The 18,450-nt window shown below is 39.7% G+C and overlaps 1 protein-coding gene across 9 annotated transcripts in view; it reads left to right on the forward strand.

Annotated features, from left to right (window-relative positions):
* Positions 1-18,450, forward strand: part of TIAM1 (TIAM Rac1 associated GEF 1) — a 474,570-nt gene that overhangs the window by 233,837 nt on the left and 222,283 nt on the right. For 3 of the 9 annotated variants that reach the window (XM_072740856.1, XM_072740860.1, XM_072740859.1), the window contains one exon: positions 4,081-4,189. The exons of 5 other annotated variants lie outside the window; for them this stretch is intronic. The gene's annotated coding sequence lies outside the window, so the exon portion shown is untranslated. Of the gene's footprint in view, positions 1-4,077; positions 4,190-18,450 lie in introns of all 9 variants that reach the window. One more of the 9 variants, XM_072740863.1, reaches the window with a different exon arrangement.

Genomic DNA, 18,450 nt, shown 5'->3' on the forward strand with positions numbered 1-18,450 from the left:
ACGCTGGAAGACTTGCGTAGGTGCAGCAGAGACCATCTGGCCTGAAAAGCCTAAAATATTTACTATCTGTCCCTTTGCAGGAAACATTTGTTGAGCCCTGGCTTAGCAGAACCAGAGCTAGCTGCTGCTGACAGCCTGTGCCCTCTGTTCCCTCCCCTTATCTTTTTTCTTTTTCTTTTTTTTCCGTATCTTTTTTTCTGATATGTGAGTGGATTGGTGCTTAATTGCAGTGATAGATAACACTTGTATAGTGCTTACCATTTTTCCATTTTATTTAACATCATAACTCTATTATGTTGTTCTCTCCATTTTATAGATAAAGGGATGAGGGCATAGGGACCGTAGAAAACTACAACTGGTCTTTGACATGGATTTTTGCTTAGCTTTTTTGTTGACTCTGATTTTTAGATTGAAAACAAACTCAAACCGTTCGGTCCTGAAGTACAAAGTAAAATCTAGAATGCTTTAAGGAAGTTGGAACATTTGACAGAAATGTAGACATCTTCCTTCTTGATCTTTGACGCTTGTTTCATTTGATGAGATGTTTATTTGATTACTTTTATTTCCCAAATCCCTTCACATGTGATGTATTGACTCGAGTATCCTGTTAGATTCACTCATTCAACTCAGACCGACTGTGTGCCCAGCGCTGTGAACACACAACATCTGTGGACCCAACAGTATACACAGCTCAGAGAGAGTTACGAGAACATAATAACATGGTCAAGCGCCAGCAAGTGTCTTCACATGCTCTATTTAGATTTTAGCAATTTGTATGGCTCCTTAGGTGTTCAACTGGTATGATAATTTCGAAACAGCAGGTCCCAACAGATAGCAGGGCAGCTGTCAGATCAGGAAACCTGTCCATTGGCCCAGATTGTTCTGATGATTTGCGGCATAACCTTGGAAACATCATTGTATTTTCCATTCCAGATCTTCATTCTGGAAAGTGGAAAAGAACCAGCAAATTAAGCTGGTCTAGTGCCCCAAATGATGTCATGTGCTCTATTTATATATTTCTCATGCTTTCCTTGTTTGCATGGACACAGTTTGTTGGTGTATAACTTTATTGTATAGATGCTCTTTATAAGTAGATGCATACATACAACGTGATACATACAATCTGATATAGACACAAGAACTGTTTCCCTAGGCATACTTGGAACTGCTGTTGGAGAGGGCTAGCCTGAACGAGGTAGGCATGCAGTGTGGACAAGGGCAGAGTCAGTTTGGGGAGTCTATAAAAGCACGTTTGGAACTTGTTTCTAAGGAGGAGTGATAAACCTGTGCATGTGTGAAGAGATTCTGGGAAGGATTCATCCTACAAATGTTTGAGTTCCTGGTGAATGATCTATAGCCCAGGGTCAGGCACGGAATAGGTGTTCAGTGAAGATCATTTTGTACAACTTATACTGCTCAGTGGCCCCCGGCACTTAGGGAATCACTATTTGAGACTGAGAGGGCCAGGATCAAAACATTTTATTCTGTTAAGTATTCTAATTTTATAAAAATGGTGATTATATTTTGTACTTTTTAAAGTGTTTATCATACTGAGAAATATGCTTTTGTTTATTTTTTTGTGTTCTTTTTTCTTTTCTTTTCTTTCTTTTTTTTTTTTTTGGTAAGTTTTTAATCACCCAGTGCTCCTAAAGACAAGTGCACTCCTTATCCCCATCATCTATTTCACCTGCAGCCCCCCTGCCACCTCCCCTCTGGTGACCATCACTTAGTTCTCTATAGTTAAGAGAGAGAACTTGGCTTCTTCCTGCCCCCCCCCCCCCGTTTGCTTGTTTGTTTCTTAAATTCCACATATGAATGAAATCATGTGGTATTTTTCTCTTATTTCATTTAGGATTAAACTCTAGCTCTATCCATGTTGTTGCAAATGGCAAGATTTCATTCTTTTTTATGGATGAATAATATTCCATTGTATATACATGTGACATCTTTATCCATCAGTTGATGGATACTTGGGCTGCTTCCATATCTTGGCTATTGTATATAATGCCGCCATAAACATAGGGGTGCATGTATTCCTTTGAATTAGTATTTTTGTACTCTTTGGGCAGATGCCTAGTAGTGCAATTGCTGGGTCATAGGGTAGTTCTATTTTTAATTTTTCGAGGAACCTCTCTACTGTTTTCCAGAGTGGCTGCAGAATTTGCATTCCCACCAACAGTGGGTGAGGGTTCCTTTTTCTCCACATCCTTACCAGTGCCTGTTTGTTGGGTTTTTGATTTTTGCCATTCTGACAAAAGTGAGATGATACCTCGTTGTAATTTTGATTTGCATTTCTCTGATGATAAATGATAAGGAGCATTTTTCCATGTGCCTGTTGGGATTTGTATGTCTTCTTTGGCGAAATGTCTGTTCATGTGTTTTGCCCATTTTTAAAATGGATTATTTGTTTTTTGGGTGTTGAGTTTTATAAATTCTTTATACATTTTGGATACTAACCATTTATCAGATGTCATTTGCAAATATCTTCTCTCATTCCATAGGCTGCGTCTTAGTTTTATTGATTGTTTTCTTCGCTGTGCAGAAGTTTATTTTGATATAATCCCAATAGTTTAGTTTTGCTTTTATTTCCCTTACCTCCGGGGACATATCTAGAAAAATATTGCTAGATGCCAGAGAAATTACTGCCTGTGCTCTCTTCTAGAATTTTTATGGGTTTATGTCTCACGTTTAGGTCTTTAATCCATGTTGAATTTATTTTTGTGTGCAGTGTAAGAAAGTGGTCTAGTTTAATTTTCTGCATGTTGCTGTCCAGTTTTCCCAACACCATTGGTTGAAGAGACTTTTTTTTTCGTATTAGATATTCTTTCCTGTTTTGTCAGAGATTAATTGACCATATAATTGTGGATTTATTTCTGGGTTTTCTATTCTGTTCTGTGATCTATGTGTCTATTTTCGTGCCAGTACCAGACTGTTTTGATTACTGTAGCTTTGTAATATAACTTGGTATCTGGAATTGTGATGGCTTCAGCTTTGTTTTACTTTTTCAAGATTGCTTTGGCCGTTCAGGGTCTTTTGTGGCTCTATACAAGTCTTAGGATTGTTTGTTCTAATTCTATGAAAAATTCTGTTGGTATTTTGATAGGGATTGCATTAAATGTGTATATTGTTTGGGTAGTGTAGACATTTTAACAATATTTGTTCTTCCAATCCATGAGCATAGAATATAAAAAAATATACTTTAAACATGCAGTACACTGTAATAGTTCACCAAGGTGAAAATGATTAATATTCTATCTCGAAGATACAGAAGAATAATTCTTAAACCAAGAATGTTGTGTGGGTAGCTGTTTTACATTATTTTGAATCATATGCTTTTATTTTTTACGTTTTTTTTTGCTGTGTTTTGTAGCAAATATTTTGACTTTGTATTTTATTTTCCCCAGCTTTATTGAGCTATAATTGACAAATAAAAATTACATATGTTTAAGGCATACAACATGATGTTTTGATACACATATACATTGTGAAATGATGATCATATCAAGTTAATTAACATGAGTTACCTCACATAGTTATCATTGGCTTTTGGTGGTGAGAATACTTTAAGATTTTTTCTCTTAGCAAACTTCAGGTATATAATACAGTACTATTAACTATAGTTATCATGCTATAATACCATTAGATCTCTAGATCTTAGTCCTATTGCATAGTTGAAATTTTGTCTTCATACCAGTGTCTCCTTATTTTCTCTTCCCCTACCCCTGGTAACCATCATTCTATTCTCTGCTTTTATGAATTCAGTTTTTTTATTTTTTATTTTTATTTTTTTTTTAGGTTCCACATAAGTGAGATCATGCAGTAGTTGTCTTTCTATGTCTGGATTAATTCATTTAGCACATAATGCCCTTCAGGTTCATCCTCATTGTTGCAAATGGCAAGTTTTCTTCTTTTTCAGGGCCAAATAAGATTCCATTATATCTATTTGTGTTTATGTCTGTGTCTATGTTTGTATCTATATGTAAGTATAGATATAGATTGCATTTTCTTTATCTGTTCATCTGTTGATGGACACTTAAGTTGTTCTATTTCTCTTTCTCTCTCTCTCTTTTTTTTAAGTAGGCTCCACACACCCAGCATGGAGCCCAACATGGGGCCTGAAATCCTGATCCTGAGATCAAGACCAGGAGTGAGATCAAGAGTTGGATGCTTAACTGACTGAGCCACCCAGGTGCCCCAAGTTGTTCTATATCTTGCCCATTTTGTATAATGCTACAGCAAACATGGGAGTACAGATATCTCTTCAAGATCCAGATTTCATTTCCTTTGGATACATCCTGAGAAGTGGAATTCTGGTTCATGTGGTAGTTCTAGTTTTACTTTTTGAGTAGACATTTCTTTGGAGAAATATCTATTCAGGTCCTTTGCCCATTTTTAAATTGGGTTCTCTCTCTCTCTCTCTCTCTCTCTCTCTCTCTCTCTTCCTCTCCCTCTCGTTGAGTTCCTTATGAATTTTGGATATTAACCTCTTATTAGATGTGTGATTTGCAAATATTCTCTCCCATAGTTTGTCTCTTCACTCTGTCAATTATTTCCTGTACAGAAGATTTTTGGTTTGAAGCAGTTTAACTTGTCTATTTCTTCTTTTGTTGCCTATGTCAGATCCGCCCCCCCCCCAAAAAAAAAATTGCACAAACCAATGTCAAGAAGTTGTTCTCCTATGTTTTCTTCTACTAGCTTTATAGTTACAGGTTTTACATTTAGGTCTGTAATTCACTTTTTAAAAAACAATTTATTTGAGAGAGAGAGAGAGTGAGAGCTCATGTATGTGCACAAACGGGTAGAGGGAGAGGAAGAGCAAGAATCTCAAGCAGAATGTGCACTGGGTGTGGAGCCCAATGTGGGGCTCCATCTCAGGACTCTGAGATCATGACCTGAAGTAAAATCAAGAGTTGGATGCTCAACCGACTGAGCCACCCAGGGACCCAAAGTCTTTAATTCATATTGAGTTGGTTTTAATATATGGTGTGAGATAAGGGTCCAGTTTCATTCCTATGCATGTAGCTGTCCAGTTTTCCCAACACCATTTATTGAAGAGACTGTCCATTGCCCATTGTATATTCTTGGCTCCTTTGTCATAAATTAATTGACCATATATGTGTAGGTTTATTTCTGGGCTCTGTAATCTGTTCCATTGCTTTATACATCTGTTTATGTCCACACAATAATATTCTGGTCACTGTAGCTTTGCAGTATATTTTGAAATCAGCAGGTGTGGTGCCTCCAGTTTTGTTCTTCTTGCTTAAAATTGCTGCGGTTATTCAGGGTCCTTTGTGGTTCTGTATGAATTTGAGCTTTCTTTTTCTAGTTCTGTGAAAAATGCCATTAGAATTTTGAGAGGGATTGCATTGACTCTGTAGATCACTTTGGAACATTTTAACAATATTAATTCTACTGATCCATGAACATGGGATATCTTTACATGTATTTGTAGCTTCAGTTTCCTTCATCACATTATTTTATAGTTTTTAGTGTACAGATCTTTCCTGTCACTAAGTTTATTCCTTAGTATTTTATTTTATTTTTTTGATGCTATTGTAAATGAGATTTTTTAAAATTTCTTTTTTTGGGTAGTTTGTTGTTAGGGTATAGAAATACAACTGATTTTTGTGTGTTGATTTTATATCCCATAACTTTACTGAATTTGCTTTGTATTTTGAACAAATTTTTGGTGGAATCTTTAAGGTTTCCTATACATAAGGACATTTCATCTGCCAACAGAGATAATTTAACTTCTTTTCTGATATGGATACTTTTTATTTCTTTTTCTTACCCAATTGCTCTGGCTAGGCTTCCAGTAATTTGTTGACTAGAAGTGGTGAGAGTGGGCATCCTTGTCTTGTTTTTGATCTTAGAGGAAAAGTTTTCTGCTTTTCATTGTTGAGAACGATGTTAGCTGTGGGCCTGTCATCAATCCTTCTATACTTAAATTATTGAGAATTTTTATCATGAAAGGATGTTGGATTTTGTCAGATGCTTTTTCTGCATCTATTGAGATGATTGTATTTTTCTCCCCTTCATTCTGTTAATGTGGTGTATCATATTTATTGATTTCCATATGTTGAACCATCATTAACATCCCAGGGATAAATTCTACCTGCTTATGTTTAGTGATCCTTTTAATGTGTTTTTAAATTTGGTTTGCTAGCATTTTGTTGAGGATTTTTACATATCTTTAATCAGAGACATTGGCTTTTAACTTTTTTTATGATGTTTTTGTCTGACTTTGATATTAGAGTAATTCTGGCCTCATAAAATGAATTTGGAAATGTTTCTTCCTCGTCAGTTTTTGGGAGAGTTTGAGATGGATTGACATTAATTCTTTAAATGCTGAGTAGAATTTACCACTGAAGCCATGTGTAAAGAATTTGACTTTTATTATCTCATTTTAAATATCACCAATTGACTGGCAATCCTTTTTTTTTTTAAATTTTGTTTTATACAGTTTAATAAGAAAAAGCAAGGATGCTTCAAGTCTGTTTCATTTAGTGTGCTACATTCTTCTTATTGGCCACCCTTCAGAGAGCAGTGTCATTGGAACAGTGTCAACAGAGAACTTCCGTCTTTGAGAAGAAACAGACCATAGAGTTATCAAGAGGTTGTCAGGCTCTGTGATGATTTATTCTTTTATGGCTTTAATGAGATACAGAGGAGTCTGATAGCTAGTGGTCAGAAATGTTGAGATTGGAGATTTTATGTATTTGATTTGGTATATTGACTTTGTTGAACTATACGATGAATCTCTCTACTGTTCATTTACTTGTGCCCTTAAGTTGGTACTGTGTGAGTCTCTATAGTCATGCTTTGTGTCACCTGTGATTTTAGGTTGTAGTTTTCATAACTCCTTGTGGTTCTTCATGCGGATATACAATGTGCTGGTGAGTGCTAAGACTTCAGCCTCACAGGTCTCTGATGTTTGTGTATGAGGTAGCAAAACATTGCATGTGAGATGTGCTTATCGTTTTGTTCCATTCTTTCCCCTTTTCAATCTCTGGTTCAGGAATTTCCAGTTGACCCAGTTCAAGTGTCTTCTTCTACACAAATTTCCTAGTGTTTTACTGATCTGCTTGGCATTATAGTTGAAGAAGCGGACTACGTTATCTGTGTCCTCTCCAAGGGCTTGGTTCATTGCACATAAGTGCTTGTTGGTTCTGTTGTTAGTTTTATATACATATGTGTTTATATATTCATACAGTTAGTATCGGATTGCTGGTCTGTGCCAGGTACTTAGCAGTTTTTTAGAAGTTTTTTTAATTCATTTTTCACAACAACCCACTGGGAGAGGCACTTCTATTTTCCTCTATTACATATAAAGAAATGGAAGCTTGGAGAAGTGTGGTGGGGGCATTCAAGGTCACTTAACTTGTGAGTTAGGATTCAAATCTAGTTCTAATCCCAAAGCTCCTGTTCCTAACCAATCTGGTATAATGCCGGTTGTGCTGAATTAAACATATAGACTGTTCTATGTAAGTTGTAAGTGTGTTAAATTTAGGATTTGGGCCAACATGTTAATGAACTAGAAAAACTAGGGTACCAAGTACATTTCTTTTTTTATACCATGATTGGCAATGGGATTGATCATATTCTGATGGACTTTTTCTTTTCTTTTTTAAAAATTATTTTCCCCCTCCCCTGGACTTTTTCTTTTAAACAAGTTTAATGAGCTATAATTCACATATTATACAATTCATCCATTTAAAGTAAACAATTCAGGAGTGTTTAGTATATTCACAGACTTTTAGAACTATCCTCACAAGTCATTTTTAGAACAGGGGAAACTGTACCCATTACCATCCTCTTCCTACTTCTCCCCAACCATCCCTACCCTGTCCCCAGCCCCCTGGCAACCATTAACCTAATTTGCTTCCAGATCTCCTTGTTCTGGACTTTTCATATAAGTGGATTTATACAATATGTGGTCTTTTGTAACTAACTTACTTTCACTTAGCCTAATATTGTGAAGTTTCCTCTGTGTCTTAGCATGTGTCTGTGCTCCATTTCTTTTTATTGCCAAACAGTATTACACTGTATGGATACACTGTATTTTATTTATCCATTCATCAGTACTTGGACATTTGGGTTATTTCCACCCCTCGGCTATCACCAATAATGCTGCCATGATACATCAATGTGCAAGCTTTTGCGTGGACATATGCTCTCATATTTTTCTTTATTTTCTTTTCTTTCTTTCTTTTTTTAAAGATTTTATTTCTTTGTTTTACGGAGAGAGAAAGCATGCACACAAGCAGGAGAAGTGGTAGGCAGAGGGAGAAGGAGAAGCAGACTCCCTGCTGAGCAGGGAGCCCGATGCAGGACTTGATCCCAGCACCCTGGGATCCTGACCTGAGCCAAAGGCAGATGCTTAACCAACTGAGCCACCCAGGTGCCCTAAGCTCTCATTTCCTTAGGAGTGAAATCTCTGCATCCTTTGGTGACTCTAGGTTGACTTTCTTGGCGACTACCAGACTGTTTTCCAAAGTGGCTGCATCTTTTTATATTCCTACCAGTGACAGTGAAGGCCCCTATTTCTTCATATCCTGGGCAACACTCATTATCTCTCTTTTTGATTACAGGCATTCTGGTGGGCATGAGCTCATATCTAGTCGTGATCTTGATTTTTGTTTCCCGAATGGCTATTGCTGTTAGCGTGCATCTTTTCATGGGTAACTGGTTTTTACATATAGATTTTGTCTGTGTGTGCTTTCTGAAGCAAGGCACACCTGTGCCTGCGGCGAAATTTTTCTCGACTCCTTAATTCTTACCAACCTGGAGTTGAGTCTGGGGTTGGATATGACTTGCCTAAAGTCCACCCTTTGTGATTCTTTGGCTAAGGGCACAGCACAATGTTTTGGAAGCAGAAATTATTCATGACTTCATTAACGTATTAGGTAATGTGTTGGCCAGATTGAGTGGCTGAATACACATGTGGGAGAAGGATAGGCTTTGGGGATTAGGGGAAGCCAACCAAAGATGAGGGGAAGACAGTTAAGTCCGGAGGATTAAACAGGTGAAAAGCTTAAAATGTCTTGGGGAAAGATACATGTAGGTTGGATCTGAAGCTGTTTGGAACATATAAAGAGAGTGTTAATGAATCAGTACCAGACTGGGAGGATGTATAGTTTAGCCCACAAACTGCTCAGTACTTAAAAAATACCTGGCAATGGTGATGTACATGGGACACTCACTTATTCATTCATTCATTCATTTATTTATTTATTTACTTATTTATCTATCTATTTTTAAGATTTTATTTATTTTTTTTAAAGATTTTATTTATTTATTCTTGAGACACACACACACACACACACACACACACACACACACACAGAGGCAGAGACACAGGCAGAGGGAGAAGCAGGCTCCATGCAGGGAGCCTGATGTGGGACTCGATCCTGGGTCTCCAGGATCACACCCTGGGCCGAAGGCAGACACTAAACTGCTGAGCCTCCCAGGGATCCCTGACACTCACTATTTAAAGGAGAATACAGTCTGTGTTACTGAGGACTCATGTTTGTAGGCAACAGAAACTGACTCAAGATCACAAAAGTTTTTCTGTGAAAAACAAACATGTTTTTGGTTTTAAAGAGATTACTGGGCAGCCCCTGTGGCTCAGCAGTTTAGTGCCTGCCTTCAGCCGGGGGTGTGATCCTAGAGACCAGGATCGAGTCCCACGTCAGGCTCCCTGCAAGGAAACTGCTTCTCCCTCTGCCTGTACCTCTGCCTCTCTCTTTCTCTTTGTGTCTGTCGTGAATAAATAAATAGAATCTTGAAAGAAAACAAAAAATAAAGGGATTACTGTTGGGGCCCTTGGAGGCATGGTCAGCTAAATGGCCAACTCTTGATTTTGGCTGAGGTTATGATTTCAGGGTCGTGGGATAGAACCCCGTATTGGGCTCCCCGCTTGAGATTCTTTCCCTTCCTCTCTCTCTGCCCCTCCTGCTCATACTCTGTCTCTCAAATAAATAAATAAAATAAATGAATCTTAACAACAACAACAACAAAAAAAGAGGTTGCTGTTAATTTTTATAAAGATACAGAATCCCTCCCAGATGTCATTGACACTTATGTATCTCTCTAGAACTTGTTTCTGTTGGGAATGCCATCACAATTCTGGACTCCCTGGTCTGCTTGGTTCCTCTTGCTAATATTTGTTTTCTTTTCTCTCCTGCGGTATTTTGTTTCATTTATTTATTATTTTTATTTATTTATTTTTTAAGTAGGCTTCACGTCCAGCCTGGATCCCAGCACAGGGCTTGAACGCACAATTCTGAGATCAAGACCTGAGCTGAGATCAAGAGTCAGATGCTTAACCAGCCGAGCCACTCAGGTGCCCCATCTCTGTGGCCTTTATTTTTCTCTTCCTGAATTGACACCACCCAAAATGTGGCTGCCCAATGTTTCTGAACTTGAATGTCCTATCTGGAAGAGAGACCTGTGGTGCTCTCGGTACAAACTTGGAATGACCTCAGCAGCCCAGGATGGCAGACGGAAACCTATGACATCCTATTTACAAACCAGAATGTAATGTCCTACATGAGTTTGGGGAGAACAAGAAAGTTGAAGGGAGCGTTGTGTACATCTAGGACAGGGAAGGTAGGACCTGTAGCAATGTGCATTGGAAGACTTGATGTTGGTCACCAGAAATAAGTGAACCCCTTCATAGGCTAAGGGAAGCCTTGTGTCCTGGTCCACTGGATGTTCACCCAGCCAGCCAGCACTTGAGGACTGTCTAGCCCCCTGACCACCATTACAAGGAAGACTTTGAGCAAGTGGTAGAGTGTGAGGAGCGGAACCAAAATGCTAGTAGAAAACGGGTAGCAGCTTAACTTGGTGGCAGGAATAAAGGGAAGACAAGACCACTTTCTTCTGCTGTTTGAAGGGTTAGTGTGCAGAAAGGTTAGAGATTGGATCTGGTTTCTCTAGCAGATGGGAATTACAGAGAGGCGTCTTTTAAATTCATCTAAGAAAAGACTTTTTGAGTCTTAGAAACAGAAGTTGCCCATAATTTTGTGCTTCCCAGTTGGGGCTATATTACCTACTCTTCCTCCAGGGTATTATGGATACATAAAATCATAATCTAGGAGGTGTTCTAGATTTCCTCGGTACTTTTCGTGTCATTTGATTGTGACGTTAGCCAGCACTTAGGCTTTGTAACTGGGTCACCGTAGTATGTAGTAGGTGGATGGCAGCTGCGTGAGAGATGTGTACGTGCATGTTTGGGCATAGATTGTGTTTTCCACGAACAACTCTCGGAGTTGCAAATACAGAAAATGTTCTTATTTCGGCCCATCTTCTATTTCTGCCAGCCTCCCCATCACCCAGAGAGCCTTCCAGTTGTCGCATCTGCGTTGGGGGATCACTAAGTGTGATGGTAGCCTAAGCAAAATGCAATCAGGGAGATCGTGTGCCAAACCCGCATCTGCTCCAGTGTTTGCCTTCGTTAGTGTGAGTAATCAGGAGTTTGCTTTAAATGCTGGAGGACCCTCCCCACTAGAAAGCGAAGAAGTGAGTTTGTGGGAGGTGCAGTTGTCTGGCCTCCCCGGGCTTCGAGCAAGGACGTGCAGTGCCCTCCGAGAGTACCGGTGGCCCCAAGACAGAGACTCAGACAACAGGTATTAGCAGCTGGGCGGGAGCATGCACGTGTGTGTGTCTGCGGCCACCGGTGAGTGTGCACATCCATGTGTGTGGCATGTGTTCGCTCTATAGGGGGAGGCACGATTAGGGAAACAGAACAAGAGAGCTAACCCATCAACAAAGGGGAAGGATGTGACATTGTAATTTATGAGCTGGAGGATTAAACTTCAGTTATAAAACGGAAAGACACGTGAAGGGTATAGATCACAACGTGTTACAAAAGGCCTTTCTTTTCTTTTTACTCTTGGTGAACAGGTTTACTTTAGAAATGAAGCAGAGTTTTTCTCTTTTGACTGTATGGTTATTTTGGTATCACATGTGTGAAACTTGAGATATTTAGTGTCTGGGTTTTGTTTTTGTTTTTTTGATATGAGGAGCTGAATGCCCATTGTAAACACATAAGTCATCTTATATGTGATAAAAGATAAAGTTTAGTTTTCCTTTTCTGTGCATGAATGATCATGTTGGAAAGTTTGAAAAACCAGATAAATATGAAGAAGGGGAAATAATTGCCTGTTTCTTTTCTTTTTTTTTTTAAAGACCTTATTTATTTATTCATGAGAGACACAGAGAGAGAGGGGCAGAGACACAGGCAGAGGGAGAAGCAGGCTCCATGCAGGGAGCCGGATGTGGGGCTCGATCCCAGGACTCCAGGATCACGCTTTGGGCTGAAGGCAGGCACTAAACCCCTGAGCCACCCAGGGATCCCCAATTGCCTGTTTCTTTACAAATAAATGTTATAAAAGCTATGATCATACTTGGGTATTTTTTCCATTCTTTCTTCTTCTTTAGTATTTGGATATACAGATGATGTGTAATATATGAAAGTATGTGAACATACATGCAACAATGATGTACATTTTTGCCTACAAATACCTGAGTTTCCTGGATACAGATGATCATGCATGTTAGTGATTTTTAGTCTGTTGGTGGTAACTACAGTCACTTTTTCCATTAAACGCTGACCCTTTTTTTTTTTTTAAAGATTTTATTTATTTGAGAGAGCAAGTGAGAGAGAAGGAGCAGAGGGAGGGACAGAGGAAGAGGGAGTTGCAGGCTCCCTGCTGAGCAGGAAGCCCGATGCAGCACTCCATCCTGGGACCCCAAGATCACTACTTGAGCCAAAGGCAGATGCTGAACAGACTGAGCCACCCAGGTGCCCCTAAACATTGACTTTCTGATAGTTTGTTTTTCTGAAATGTTAAATTCAACCCCAAACTATATGCTTCTTAGAATATTTTTTAGTAGTAAAGAATATAAAGAATAAAACCCCCAAATTAGGAGTTTAAAAGTGGGCATATTTTTCTCTACTTGTATAGAAAACAGAATTCTGATTCAAGATCAAACGCAAAAGCATCTATTGTGCTGGTTATAAAGTATAGACCATGGTTTTCTAAAGGCCAGAAATTTTGCCCTTTCTTAGGCATTTCTTGCTAAGTTACTCCCTGCCCCACCCTTACCACTTAAAACCTAGCCCAGGCTTCATTTCTAATGGTTAAAAATAGAATCAGCCTTTTTTTTTTTTTTTTAAAGAGGGTATAGGTGGGAGCATAAAGTACATTTAAAATAACTTAATGGCCAGAGGAATAATGAATATTTGTTTTTCTTTACAAATACACTCCAAAATTATTAGTTGCCTGGTGGTAGCTTTGGTCTTAGAAGTTGAATAAATTAATTCTGGGAATCAAATCTTGTCCATGTTACCTCGGGAAAAAATTTCACCCTGCCAAGAACTTGATGTTTCCTTTCCTGCGCCATGGTGCTTTGACAGAATGGGCTTCTCTTAAGGGAGGTAGAGGGATGGGTGGGACACGCAGAACCTATATCAGAATGTCCGAAGGAGTCTCAAGATACAATGCTTAGCTCCCCACTCTCCATTTTTTAAAAAGTTTTATTTATTTACGTTAATCTCTATGCCCCGAGTGGGGCTAGAACTCATGAACCCAAATTGTATGCTCTTCTGACTGAGTCACCCAGGCACCCCAAATATGCGGTTTCTCTTCTCTTCTCTTCTCTTCTCTTCTCTTCTCTTCTCTTCTCTTCTCTTCTCTTCTCTTCGAGTAGGCCCCACCAACATGGGGCTTAAACTCAGGACCCAGAGATCAAGGGTTGCATGCTCTACCAACTAGACCAGCCAAGTGCCCCTCTCTTCTCCATTTTGGTCCATCCCTTTTCCCACCCTGAATTCTGGTCATTTTAAGGGTATATCAGATTCCTTGGTTCTGAGTGAGGAATAGGGTGTATGTATGAGGTTACAGAAGTTTCCTAGAGGGTTATTCAGTGTAGTAAAAGGAGAGGGCTCCAGTGGGTAGTGGTAGCCATGCACAGGGAATTTTCTGTACAGAAAGGGTTTGAGGTGACCCAAAGAAAGGGAGCTAAGGGGACTTTGAGAAGATATGGTCACAGCTATAGGAGAGAAGATGTCTTGTACATAGTAATAGTGAACATAATTTTCATTGTCTATGCAGCATTCATTTCCCATCTTCTTATCAGTGCCCAGTATATGATTTGTGGCAGTTGACCCTGCTGATTGAACACTTAACATGCAATTTGGGAGGAATGGATTCTACACCCAGTGTTGATGTTCTAACAATTTGCCGAGCACTGATCATATCAGGCCCAAAGCTCACATGAAAGTTTTGGTAATTGCTACAGAATTCCAATGAAGAGGCTTTCCTTAAGGAAGTACGTGGCTATTGGTTTCTGGTGCTGTGCAAATATCAAGGAAGGTGAAGACCTTTCAGAGTGAACATTGGGGTGGTGTCTGGTGACTTTGGCTGGGATTACACAGTAGTGAGAAGAGAAACATCCAGAAGGAGCTGTTGCTTCTATGACTTTGGCTTTCAGGGGCAGGGGGTGGACAATAACTAGAGGGGTTGTAGGACCAAAGAAGGGGACTTTATTTTATTTTATTTTAAAAAAAGGATTTATTTATTTATTTTAGAGAGATAGTGTGTGTGAGCAGAGGGAGGGGCAGAGAGAGAGAGAGAGAGAGAGACAGGGAAGGCGAGAGAGAGAATCTCAAGCAGACTGCATGCCCGGAGCAGAGCCTGACTCCAGGTGCAATCTCACCTCCCTGAGATCATGACCTGTGCCAAAATCAAGACTCAGATGCTTAACCAACTGAGCTACCCAGACACTGTGGGGTTTTTTTTCTTGTTTTTTTTTTTGGTTTGTTTGTTTTTTGAAGATAGGGGAATGGTAGGCATGATTTATATAGAGGAATGTCTCCATCAGATCATTTTCTTGAATTACCCCAAGTTTCTTCTGCCCATTTGACTGCACCTCAAGCCTGACATCTCCCTGAATGAGGTTACTTTTCTCATCTCTACTTCTTCCTTTCAAAACAACAGCAACAAAATCCCAAAAGCATCCTGCTTCTCTTTGTGTGTCTTCTCCTTATTCTCTTCTGCTCCCTACTATATCCTCACTGTTGGACATAGTACCCATCACATATTAGGTGCCCAAGAAATATGTATTGTATGAACAGAGTAAGTTTAGCTTGTATCCTCATGTCATCTGGGTTTGCAGCATCTCTAACTCCTCAAGCTCTTCCCCTTCATCCCTTCTCTTCTGTGTAGCTGCTGCACCAGTTGAGACTTTTGTCCTCCCTTGGCCGACTGATTCCCATGGCTGTTTTCCACAGGACTCAGTGGTGCTCAGGTTTTGGCCAAGCAGGGGTTGGCCACAGATGTTCCCTTAAGTCCACAAAGCCTCCATGTTTCATACTGGGGATTTGCTTCAGACCTTTTCAACTTACCCTGGTGAGCAAAGGATGAGTCCTAACCTGTGCCTTTATTCAACTAAGGTAGTATAACCACTGATGATTGGTTTTAATGGCTCTTTTCAAGTCCAGATGCTAAGAAAGCTGAGGAAGCCCAGCCAGGGATTGCTGTGGTGCCTTTAGACCGTGGATGGGAGAAGAGCATTGCTAACCTTGGGTATGTGCAAGTTATGAAAAAGTAAGTAAGGTGTGCCCACACATGAGACCTCACTAGAGGATGATGAGAGCTCCCCACTGGAGCGTTAGGGGTATGACTTGTATGCCTCTGTCATATCTCACATATTGCTCTGGGTGTTTTTTCTTCTTTTGACTTGTTTGCGTTGAATTAATTAAATTTCAGCAGTACTCTGTTGTTAACTGGGTAAGGTCACTTTGGGAAGTACCCAAGCTCAGAGGTGGCTGGAATATAGTGGTCACTGTAGGATTCTGAGAACTTCCTTTGATTCAGCTTTGTGGAACTGGATCCAAGGAATGAATGAGTCTGAGAGCTGTTATAGAGCATCCAGGTTCCAAGTCTTCAGAGAATCTGAGGAGTTAGAAGGACTGACCTTATTTGTTTTGTTGCTCAATGGGCAGACAGCTACACGGAGAAGTGAGGAATGTTGGTCGGGTGTTAGGAAGTCTTGCTGAATGATCATTCCACAGAGAGTGGTCAGTTAAACAGGAATGTTAGAACTCAAGTGCTTCATTCAACCTTTGAGGTTGTTTTGTTTTATTAGATTTTATTTATTTGTTAGAGAAAGAGAGAGCACAACAGGGGGAGGGGTAAAGGGAGAACCACAAGCAGACTCCTTGCTGAGTGTAGAGCCTGACACAGGGCTTGATCTCAGGACCCCAAGATCATGACCTGACTCAAAGCCAGATGCTTAACCCACTGAACCAGCCAGGCGCCCAGCCTTTGGTTCTATGCAAGATTCAAGGCCTGTCTTTTTCTAGAGAAGCATCATACTGGAAAACTATTTTAAAAAGACTAAAAATACACAGGAGTGTATTACTGTCCAGTATCTGGAGACTGTCTCTTGCTATGTTTTCACCCCCATCCCTTCCTCTGTTGACCTCCCGTAAGATAGGCGGGTGAATTAGTCAACCTCCATTGGCCTGACCCTTGACTGTAAGATGAAGGGGGGCAGGTGAGGACCTGAAAGATCTCTCAGCTCGCTGGGAGTTTGGAGTAGAACAGGAGCCAGTCCGGTCGCCTGAGTGATAAGGAAAGGCAGCAGAGCTGGCTGGAGGTCCCAAGCCAAATCAGCTACAAGAACTAGAGCTTTCTTTTGCAATGTCTTCACTCTCCATGTGTTTCCAATCACTGCTTTGTGTAATATAAGCTAAAACTGTCCAAGTGCCTGTATTGAGGAACTTTTGGTTACTGTTCAGAAAACAAAGCTCCAGTGGTTTGGGCTGATAGTGGAGCATGTGAATTTTGGAGACTCTGGCTCTTGTGTTGGCGCTCTGTTACTGCTCTGAGGAGCCCTGTACACGGGGGGCCGAACTCACTGATCGCAGCCCAAGGAGGCCGTATCCATGAATGAGTGCCAGGGAGACATAGGGCGGTGGTGGGTCACACACCAGGGCTTGTTGCCATGGTTCAGCATTGCCAGACCTTATTATTTTTCAAGAGAAGTTGGAAGTTCTGTTTTTTATGTGAAATTATCTTATTTTTAAATGTTGGATCAAAAAAAAATTGTAAAAGCAGTCCCACAATCCAAGCAAAACATGTCTACAGGCCACACACACCCTCAGGCCACCCGGAGGCATTTTTCTGGGCATACAGACCACAGTATTTCTTGTATATCCCAAATTTTAAGAACCTTTTTATTATGGATAATTTCAAATATCCACAAGTGGCAAGAATAATATACTGAACCTTCATACAAACTCCTTATGCACCTGTTATCAGTGCTTCGGTGCTTGCTTCAGTGATTATCAACCTGTGGCCAATCGCTTTTGCCTATAGTCAACACACAGAGACACACAGACCCACACAGAGAGACACACACATACACACCTAGATTGTTTTGATGTGAATCCCAGACATTGTATTATCTTGTCTGTAACTATATCAGTATATGTCATGAAAAGGTAAGAACATAAAAAAAATACTGACTGTAACTCCTTAATATTATAAAATATCCAGTCAGTTTTCAAGTTTACCCTCCTCTTATAATTTTTTTAAACAGCAGCTGATGGACATGTTTCTTTAACTGTTACATAATCAGCAGGTTCCCCAACTACCTTCTTTTTTTCCCCCTCCTTTTACTTTATTTGTTGAAGAGACTTTTATAAGTCTCTGACCCATAAAGTTTCCTGTATTCTGGATTTTGCTGATTGAATCCCTAGGGATTTGGTCAAAATTTATATACTAATTTAATATCTTTAGTTTTATAGCGTGAAGAAGTCTAGATACTTGTATTTTAGCAGCATTTTTCTTCTCCTTCTCCTGCAACTGCATGGTGTACAAGTTTCCTGTTTTACAGGAAATTTCTGTTTTATAGAAATTCTGTAATTTCTTTTTTACAGGGGTTTTCTCCTGATAATATGATATTGTTAAATATGTATCTAATGTCCTTTTGCCTTGACAAATAAAAGTGTGTGGGAATGACCAGATCTAAGATGTTGTCAGCCTGTAGCTGGCTTTTGGGATCTTTTTGAAGCCTGTATGCCTGAACTGCTGTGTGCTGCCTCGTGATGTGAAAACCTGGTTGCTATTTTTAGCTTTTCAAACTCCTGGCAGCAAACAGGAAGCCTACCGAATCATTTTGGATTGGAATATTTTGGACTTGAAATCAAGGCTCACTGTGGCACCCTAATTAAACATGGTATATGTGTGGCTCAGCTCAAATGAATAATTTGTTGAGCTACAAACAGTCACTCACCCATGGCAGAAATGATTCACCTGGAATTTTAGGAAAGGTTATTTGAAGAGCTTAGGATCAATTATTTTGAAATGTTCAGGGTCTTTTAAGAATGGCCTAAGAAACAACGTAGAGAGTTACTGATAGCGACCTTAAATGCTT

This window comes from Vulpes vulpes, chromosome 15, assembly GCF_048418805.1.
Source record: "Vulpes vulpes isolate BD-2025 chromosome 15, VulVul3, whole genome shotgun sequence".
In the NCBI taxonomy this organism is placed as follows: domain Eukaryota; kingdom Metazoa; phylum Chordata; class Mammalia; order Carnivora; family Canidae; genus Vulpes; species Vulpes vulpes.